This window comes from Leptonotus elevatus, chromosome 9, assembly GCF_054856555.1.
Source record: "Leptonotus elevatus isolate MCC_2025b chromosome 9, RoL_Lele_1.0, whole genome shotgun sequence".
NCBI classification, from domain to species: domain Eukaryota; kingdom Metazoa; phylum Chordata; class Actinopteri; order Syngnathiformes; family Syngnathidae; genus Leptonotus; species Leptonotus elevatus.
The window spans coordinates 3,248,000-3,258,656 of record NC_141247.1 but is presented as its reverse complement, the minus strand read 5'-3'; the positions used below and the strand labels follow the sequence as shown (position 1 = coordinate 3,258,656).

Sequence of the window (10,657 nt, the reverse complement as noted above, 5' to 3'; positions counted from 1 at the left end):
AGCCACAGATTTGTTTGCATTATTTTTAATTAATGACTTAGTGATTTATGTTTACGTCATGCAGAATTGTTTGGTAGAAATTGTAAACACTTTAAAGACTGCAAAGTCAAAGTGTTAAGTAAATTAGATAAATTGTCTTTCATATTACCGTAATTCATGCCTGCATGTTTGACCCTCATAGCAAGTCAGTAGCTGGTGTGTTTGAATTTACTGTACTCTTTAAGCATCATTGGAAGTGGCAGGTCTGAAGCCTGACCTCTCTTATACTAAATTGATACTGGGCGGTGACCCGAAACCAGATGTTGCAGTTGTACATACATCATGTGGACTGAAATAGACGGACGGCCACAAAGTAGGAAAAAGTATAGAGTCGGTTTACCCTTTGCAACTATAGCAGCGTACCCTCTTGTGGGAAGACAACCCTCCTCCCCCTCCAAAGGCTTCCTTCCCACAAAATTGGAAACAATTATCAAAAAGTTCTTGTTAAGCTGACTGATTATGTGTGACTTTATATTTCCTCTGTGTGAGTCATTTTCAAAATTACATCACAAGTATACTACAATATTTAAACAGGTATAGTGCTATATATTCAATAGACTTTTTCCCCTTTCATACTCACATTTAGAAGACTTTTGACAGTGAATTAACCCCCCCAAAAACACAACACCACAGATGGATGAGGATCATCATAGTGTGATTTATTATGCAATGTATTCTGTCAGCTTTGCCATGAAACATAACACACAACAATGTTTCCATGCATGCGTAATCGTTTATTCACTACATGATCTCACCTTTATTTGACTTTCAGATTTTGTTAGCCTCCGACCCTCAAACAAATTGTTGCTCGGCCTCACCCCTAAGAACAGTATTTCCAGGAATCCCCCTTTTGAACGGGTCAAGGGATTCCTGGGAAAACTGGACCCCAGGAAAGAGGAGAATTGGGAGGAGAAAAAGAAAATTCCTGTGTGGTTTCTTCCCATGAAGTTGCAGCAGATTCATGAAGCAGGTGGCATGGGACATATTATGTAGTAATTTCAATGTATTTTGACTTAAAAAACAATATATATATATATATATATAAAGTTCAATTATTTCCTTAGTTTTTAATTCTAAAAGTGAACTGTAAACATCCTTCAAAGGAGCAAGAGGAAGTGAGCTTATTATTAAACATGGAAAAATACTCCTCAGAAGGCAATGCATACCTAATTTATATATACAAAACCCTTTATTTGAATTAGCTGTAAGCAAATAACAGCTCAATTATGCAAATAAAAGGCAATCAATAATTAGGGATGTCAAAATTAGTGAATACATTTTGAGTTAATTTAAAGTTCCTTTAATGCCTTTTTTTTAAATGCACGATCAATGGCCACCCCTTACTTGGAAAGCTACATCCATGTCAAAATTTAGCAGTAATAAATTCATTTAATAAAAAAAAAAACGCATATATTTGTGGAGACTGGGTTCAAGTTGTATTTTACTACTTTAAAAATTTGCAAAGTTTCACAAGTTACTTCATGTTAAAGATTAGATAGCTCTTAATATGAAAAGAGAAATGCACTGAGTTATCACCAATGTATTTCAAATGCAATCATGCCATCGGGTGGCGGAAAAATTACCTCAACACAAATCAATATCTCACTCGTTTTTTAACAGTACAGTACGTCTTCTTTAATTTTTTCTTTAATTTTTTTAATGAATTGTTATGAAATTACTGTACCAATGACTAAAAGATGCAGTCATATTTCTGTTAGTTTAACATTTTTTTTGCACTTTTATGTTAACAAGAGTGAAAACTTAGGGGGGGGGAATTATTGTACATTTTATTGTACATTTTGAACAGATACAACATTTGTGATTAATTGTGAGTTAACTATTGATGTCATGCGATTAATTATTTAGGTTTAAAAATAATAATTATCGCCTGACACCCCTAGTTAATATATACCTTAATTTTTCCACAACATTCTAGTTTAAAGAGATGCACCTGTCAACTTTCTAAACTTAACTACTGTTATTTGTCTCAGTTCCGAATATTCCTGTAATAGTCTTGAAATAAATGTTTTGCCCTTCGTGGAATGTTCTGCTTCTTGTTGAGGTGGCTGAGGTCTGTGTCGCAGCCCTGCGTCCCGAGCTACAGTGCTTCATCTCAGACTAGCAACTGACCAGAGATGCAGCACTGCACCAGGGGCTGCAGGGAGGGAGGGACTGCCTGCCTCAGAGAGAGAATGAGAGAGAGAGAGAAAGAGAGAAATGCAAACACACTCTTATATGAGAGGCGTAAACAGGAAATGACTGGAACCCTCAGTGGACCGGCATCATTCAAACTTCCTGTGCTGTTCGCTCTCATGTTACACGTACACAACTTTTGAGTTGATCTTACTCAACTGCTGTGGAGAGAATTTTTCATCTGTGTTCAAAGTGTGTTTAATACTTGCTTATCTGCTTCCATCACACCTGAAACATAACACACGCATTATTAATAGACTGTATTATCTATGCTATGAACACAATTACTGTTTTTCTGGAATTACACCCCGACAAATGTAAGTACCGCAATGTTATAAGTATGTAATATGGTCTGGTTTGACCTTACTGATTGCTGTCAGTGAGCTCTAATAGTTTGGCATTATTTAGTATTGTTTGCTTTCATTTCATTTTGACTTTTTTTTCTGTTAATTTAAATCAGATTTGAGAGCAAGTTCATTAGTTTTAATTAGTTTTAAATTTGTAATGCTTTATTTTAGTTTACTTTTTATAAGCGTTATTTATTTATTTTTAATATATGGAGTATTTGTTGGGTACAAGATTAAAAAAATTCTTAAAAAATTTACCGAATAATTTTTTGCAGATTTTTCAGAAAACACAAAAAATTTAACCATTTGCATCGTGAGAGATGATTAAGGCAAAAAAATAAATATAAATAAAAATGACTTACCGGAAGGCAATTATTTTAAGAGGGTGACAATTTGTATTTAAGTAAACTATCATTTTCAACGTTTGACCTTCCGTTTTCTGTACGGACATATATCATTACCACAAAAAACAACTAAAACTCAACTCATAAGGCTCTTGAAAGCTATTAATTGACAAAGATAAAAACAAAAGACACTTTTGCAAGAATCATAGTTTTAGTTCAAGTGAAAGTGTGTAATAGTTGACCACTAGATGTTGCTATATCAAAGAATGCAGTCAAAGCACATGCATTTCGAAGTACGCACTTTATGGTGGCTCAGAGGGACCACACTTCATAAGCCTACTACCAATTCTTATCTTGCATGAGCAAATTAGCATGTGAAGCCCGTGTGAAGCCCGTGTGAAGCACAGCGAGCGACGCCGAAAGACCGAGTCAGCCGGATTTAGCTGGAGCAGCTAGCAGGAGTTAGTCGGATCCATAGGATGTAGTGGCTAACAAGAGTGGCAGCAGGAAGGAGGGGAAAAAAACACCCGAATCACAGGACCCAGCGACGACCACCTGCAGGCCCCAGCTGTGGAAGGTAAGCTGCGGTCGACCCATTGGGTCCGACACTCGATGCAAACACCACCAGGGCTAACTACGTTCATAAAGTTGTCCTTTGGGCATCCGTAGCAGGAAGATGGCGGCAAAACATGGCAGGCTCTTATAAGATGAGACTCCAGCCATGTAATATAGTTAGTGATTATTTAGACCTACAATTATATATAAATGTACGTTGAAGTGATAGGACATATTTTTTTGCATATCGTCACTGCTATGTGATAAACATCAATTTTTATTTATTTACATTTTTGGGGTGTCTGCATTCAGTTTTCTCCCAAAAACGTAAAAAATAAAAAAATGGGGGGGAAAATGGATATAAGAGTTTTTCACATAGCAGCGACTAATAATTCATTAATTTAAAAAATCCACTAAAGATTTCAATAACATTGTCGCTGCTGTGTAAACACTTATGTCCATTGTTATTTGTTTTTTTTATTCATACGTTTTTGGGATGGAAGTAAATGTTGATTTTTTTTTTTTTTTGCATATCGTCGCTGCTAGGTGGAAAAACACTTATATCCATTCTTTCTTTTTACATTTCTGGGATGAAACTTAATGCAGACCTCCCAAAAACGTTTATAAAAAAAGAGGGGGAAAATTACTTGCATTATTTATAATTTTTTTTACGTTTTTGGGATGAAATGCCGACATCCCCAAAACATAAAAAAAAACATAACAAAAAAGGGAAAACAATGGACATGAGTATTTTTCACATAGCAGTAACGATATTATTGAAATCAATAGTAGGTTTTTTAAATTAATGAATTATTAGTTCACCACAAGATGGCGCTAAAGATTACACACTGAGGCTTTAAGTGGATTTATTTTGGTATTGCTTAGTGATTTTTTTTTTTTTTTAAATCTTGCACTCAACAAGTACTCCATACAGTACAGTATATATATAAGCAAACTAACTTTTTTTAAACTAATAAACCTGCTGTAAAAACTGATTAAAACTAACTGAATTTAGCAAACAAAAGTCAAAACAAAACTATAATGGAAACTTACGAAGTATTGTAACCCTGAAAGAAACATGCGTGTGTACGTTAAGTCGGACAGCTGCCAGTGATGTCGTTGGACACACGAGAAGGCACGTGCTCAAAAGCGTCGACTGACACGATCACGCTGCACAGTGCAGACTGCAGCTGGCCAATGAAACCACCTCAGCAGACAGCAAACATTCAGGGGGAATAAAAAATAAATAAATCATGGACAGAACATGGCTGACAGTAAATTGAGTCCATTAGCTCGGACAAAATGATTCAAGGTCTTTAGTGTCACGTGACATATCAGGATAGTGTTCTATCTGTCCCATTACAAACAAGGGCCTTTAAAAATAATAAGTTTGATTGACTGATTTAACATTTTATTTTGGTTGGAAGGGTGTAGAAGTGCACTGCTTTTCAAAATTTGTCCCTCTAATGTGGTGAGAGTTTGAAAATAAAATAAAAATGATAACGTCTTTGTTAGCATCAATGGAAATGAGTCATTTTGCACAGTATTGCCAAACATCTTTAAAACGGCTTACCCAACTCAGAGTGGTATCATCTCATCTCCATGGCAATGTCTGATAAAAGAAAATGGTATGTTAAATACAGCCTGGCAGTGGCCTTTCTAATAAATAGGCTAGTAGGACAGAAGGTGTTTTGTTGGAATCCTGGGACAGAATGTGTTCAAGTGGAAAGTGTCTGTCGCCCCATATAAGGTCGTAGTTGCCCTTTTATATTTTTAGGATGATGGAAAATGGGATCACTGCACTGGATAAACATTCCCTCTTTCAGACTGTGATTGCTCCCACAGATAGATTGTCACCCCTCCCTACTAGACACCCCCATACCCCCATACCCCCACCCCTATCCCACCCCACCCATTTTTCCAGCTGGCTACATACATTCCCTTTTCTAGTCACAGGGGGGAGAGACTCACTTAAAGGGCAGCGGAGGGAGGGGGGGCTTCATCTCCCTCTAGCCGGGCTCAACAAGTCCATATTAAGAAGAAAAACCTCTCTCACACGCTCTCATGCTAGGCCAAGTCTTGTGGTCTGTTCTCAGGAAGTGTGATCGACTGTACATATACACACCAGCAATAAACACATCTGCCCTCTCTCAGACTCTTTGTATGCGCGTGTCACATCAAGTCAAAAACTGCATCCTGTTCCCAAGTGCTTGGAAAAATATGTGCGACAGGATAACAATCTCAATGCGCTTCATGTTGTCATTTATTTCTGGAACAATGTCACAATTTTTTAAAGCTATAGTATCTTTTTGCTAATGGGTGGCTATTATATACATACATACATACATATATATATATATATATATATATATATATACATTTTGAGTTAATTTAAAGTTCCTTGACGCTTGTTGGAGAAATCTCAAATAATTTGTGCACTTAACAAAGCAAATTCAAATAACATATTAGTTGTACGTCTTTATCGTATCATCTCAGAGCAAAATACTCTGCTCAAGTTCCCTCCATGGGAAATCAACCGTTCTGAAGTGTTCTGAGAATTGGTTCTAAGAGAAAAGAAAAGGTGTGTGAGTCCATTTTAATCGTTTTGTTTAATTTCACAGTTGTATTTTACAGAAATATTCTATTCGAAGATCAAAGAAAGCTGTTTGAACAGTCTTTGATGATAAATAGTTTCTATTTGATGATTTTACATTCATTCCAAGATTTTACTCAAGTATATCTGTTACAAGTTACATTTTAGCTTTGAAGAAAAAAATAAAAGAAATGGCCGATGTTTGCCAATTCTTTTTACTTTTGACAGCAGTTGCACCCAAGTAACATTGATCTAATTAATCATTAAACAGACTTCTAAACCATAACATTGTATCCTTAAATATATATAATAAAATTTGTTGATAAAGTCAATCTATGGACCTGTCATTAAAAAGAAGAAGTCAATTTTGAGTTTACAACCAATTCTTCTGAGGTGAGCAATGCAAGTTGTGCAAGGAATTGACCTTTTGACCTATTCTTTGCACAACCTTAAGTCACAGTTTGTTAAAAAAATAAAATAAATAGCAACAATCTTTTAAATATGACACACAATCAACTAGAAGTAAAAATATAACAAACATTAATGTCCTTATAACTTCATTCATTAAAAGATTTTTCCTGCCACTAGATATTTAGTGTTGCACACCGTTAAACAGAGTAGCAAGTGTTTTGTGAATCGTATAGTGAGTGTGTTTTGTAGTCAGTGTAGTGAGTGTTCTGTAGTAATTAATACATACGGTGTATATATATAATCTTACCATTTAATTCACATGAACATAATGTACAGTTTGTGTAATGGAGTTACAGGAAAATCTAGTTATGCGGCGTGGTTGAGTGGCAAGGTCTCAACATAGCTTATTAGATGCACACGCACACAAGCACACACACTGTACGTCACAACATTCATCACACACTATTAATGACAAACATCAAAGGTGTTTCTGCACGCACATCAAAATGCATTCCATTAATCTACATAATTCTCCCACTAAAATGGAAAGAGAGAGAGAGAGCGAGAGAGAGAGAGCGGGAGGGAGAGAGAGAGAGAGAGAGAAAGAGAGTTTGCGTGTGTTTATACAGGTCACGATAACAGCCAGAGAGCCATCTCTCCTGTTAAACCAAACATTTCCTTATATGGTCCTATTTCCCCCCTCCCAGTTCTGTAAATCACACACAGGAAACCCACTCCATTAGACTTTATCTGCCTGTCATACAAAGGCTCGCACTCATGCGCATGTGCATACACAGTCGAAAGATGGAAAGCACACACACACAAAAATCTGAACAAACACTCTCTGTCATTTAAACATGTAACTTCCACTACCATATTTGGAAGCTGATGATGGCAGGAGAATATGATGTGTCTTTGAAATGATGCCGTCAGTGGGGCAATTCAGTGTAAGGTCAGGGGTCAAACGGATCTAAGTGGCCTCATACAAAGCCGACATGAAATTAGATTTTTTCTTTTCAATGTAGCTATTACTCCTTTGTGCCGTTTTGATGATTCACAAAAATAAAATGGAAGTACAACAGCATCACTAGTTTGACCCCAACAATAAACAAACCAAAAAGTAGCCACGAGGCGGAATGCACGTGCGTTGTATGCGTGTCTTAAGATCTCCTCTCATGTTAAATTGACCATGGGAATGATGTTCTTGTGCTCCCCCTGGGGATGTGTGTGTGCGTGTGTGTGTGTGTGTGTGGGGGGGGGGGGTGTATGTGTGTGTTTGTGGGGGTTGATGAGGGGGTCATGTGAAAGTCCTGTCACCCCCCAAAATGCAAACTAACTAAATAAAGCATTTCCTGCTCCCTCCTTCTCTCTCTCTCTCTCTCTCTCTCTCTCTCTCTCTCTCTCTCTCTCTCTCTCTCTCTCTCTCTCTCTTGTCAAGTACATTCCTCTGCTGTAGAGTTCCTCACTAATTCTCTCATATTGTGACTTTAATGCAAAAAGTAGCTGCTGCATGTGTGTGTGCACGCGTGTGTCTCACCTCTTGGGAAATCTCCACCCATTATCCATCTGTGACTGAATGAGCACTGGCGGTAATTCTGGGGGAAGATAAAAATCATGGACTTTGAATTGCAGATAAATACAGTATGTATCGGACAGTATAGGAATATATATCAACTGGCTACAACATTACGTATTGTAAGTGTACCTAATGTTGTGGCCAGCCAATGTTCTGTATGTCTGTCTTATCAGCTGTGTCTCCTTCCAAGTAGTTAGGACCCTTGCATATGAGATCATGAGTAACAGATTCATAATCATTTATTAAGTCGACTGTTAGCTCATTTTAAATCGGTTTAGTTTCTATTTCCTATTTAATGGGAGTATCAGAAAGTATGCTTTGCTTTGTGAGAAAACTGCATTCAGGGGTGAATCTATGGCTGCTAACAAAATTCAACCACATAAAAATCAACATTGTCACTCTGTAGTATTTATGATGTTATATATTGGCGTGTTTCATTATTATGGCCTCGTCTTCATCAGGATCAAACAGGAGCTTGACCTTGTGAGAGGCGAGCTACACCCTGGACTGGTCGCCAGCCAATCGCAGCGTCACAACAAGAAACATTTTGAAGTTCACGTAAGGATGAAGACACAAACAAATCTGTGTCAAATTGTGTAATACAATTTTCTGGTTCAATATCAAACCTGAGGAACTATCAGTGTGAAATATCGTATGTGTTGTATATGTTTTTAGGGTCATTTGCATATTTATTTTTGGGGTTGAGACAGTGCCAGTGCACATTTCATTCAGGGGCGTAGCACATGGTGGCCAGGGGTGGCCACCCCTTTGATTATTATTATTATTGTTGATTATTATTATTAATGTTATTAATTTTATTATCATTTTTTTTATATTGGTTTTCTCCGGGTGCTCCAGTTTCCTCCTCATTCCAAAGACATGCATGGCAGGTTAATTAAACACTCCAAATTGTCCATAGGTGTGATTGTGAGTGTGGATGGTTGTTTGTCTCTGTGTGCCCTGCGATTGGCTGGCAACCAGTTCAGGGTGTACCCCGCCTACTGCCCGAAGCCAGCTGAGATAGCCTCCAGCACCCACCGCGACCCCTGTGAGGACAAGCGGTTAAGAAAATGGATGGATGGATGTTTTTATATTATTATCATTATTATTTTATTTGTATTTATTAGATTTTATTTATGTATTTATTTTATTTATTTATTGATTATAAAATCACACTGGCTACCCCATGAAACATTTCTGGCTATGCTCCTGATTTCATTGGCATGTACATTGTACTTTTGAGAAGAAAACAACAATGCACTGAACTGAAATAAGTGCTAGATTTGTGACCAACTTAATCAAGAGCACATCTGGACACTTCATTAAGTACACTTGCACAGTCTGATGTGATCTAATATAAAACCTTTATGAAAAATCCCGCCTGCCTTTGCAAGAAGCGTAACAAAATGCCTTAACGCAGTGCGTCTCAACCTTTTTTCAGTGATGTACCCCCTGTGAAATATTTTTTTCAGCCAAGTACCCCCTAATCAGCGCAAAGCTTTTCTGATTGAAAGAAAAAAAACAAAAGAAAAAAAACACACACTAACACACAACAATACAAGTGCTTTGATCATTGTCTGATTTATTAAACTTTGGAACTCTATTTGTATTTATGTGGTCTCTTTTGAACTATTTCGAAATAAAAATATACAACTAAAAAAAGAAATATATTTTTTTTAATAACATTTATTGAACATAGAAGAATAATACAAATACCAGTCAATCCAACTTACATGACTCAAATAATAAAATTAAAATTAAAAACAGGGAGAGAAAAAACACAATAACATTCAGACAGCTCCAAGAGTTGTTGTTGTTGTTGTTGTTTTTTTAAAAATTATTATTCTGCATGGATATTAATTATCAAATGACATTTCTTGTTCGTTACAAATAAGAACAAATTTAATTATAAAAGTGTTCTCCTTTGGGATCATAGTAAAGCTCTGTTCTCAAAAATAAATATATTGAACTGTTATTATTGTTACTGTTATTATTTTCAAATTTCACGTTGCTCTGGAGTGCCTTCACGCACCCCCATTTGAGAACCACTGCCCTAAAGCAACAATTGCTTTATAATTGTAGCTGTAATAATGTACAACAACGCGGCATTATAGTGCTTCTGATCAAATTATTATTGTTGTAAAAGTCAGTAAGCAAGGACTGTAATCGTGATGCAAATTAAGTAAAACTGGCGGCTTCTAGGAAGTGAAAGCCTATTGGAAATCATTAGGAAAAAATAAAGTCGTGTTGTCGTACCTTGGTTGGCGAGCGAAGGTCTTGCTCACGGATCTCCGCTGCTTCTTTGAACGCTTCTCTAAAAAAAAAGGGCTCATCATCAGTGCGGGAGCCGTCTGGCCTCTGCGTGTTGTCTTTATGAAGCAGATGGACTTCCAAGCCACGCATTCGTCTCTTACCTTGTATGGTCAATGGAGGGCGGGCCCTCCACACATGACTGATGGTGCCCATGCCAGAAGACCCCGGAGGCTTCAACCGTTGACCTGTGGAGTCTGTCTGGGAAACGAGCGAGAACGACGGGGAGAAAAGCAAAGATGAAGAGGTTAATGGGAAAAAGGGGGGGGGGGTTAGAGCAGAGTTAGGA

General features: G+C 37.1%; 1 long non-coding RNA gene across 1 annotated transcript; it reads right to left on the bottom strand.

Annotated features, from left to right (window-relative positions):
- Window positions 1-677: 677 nt before the first annotated feature.
- Window positions 678-10,410, bottom strand: LOC147167874 (uncharacterized). Its single transcript, XR_015095900.1, has 3 exons — window positions 10,315-10,410; window positions 8,020-8,077; window positions 678-5,090 (listed from the first exon to the last, which is right to left on the bottom strand). It is a non-coding gene; the product is annotated as an uncharacterized LOC147167874 (long non-coding RNA).
- Between the last annotated feature and the right edge of the window lie 247 nt (window positions 10,411-10,657).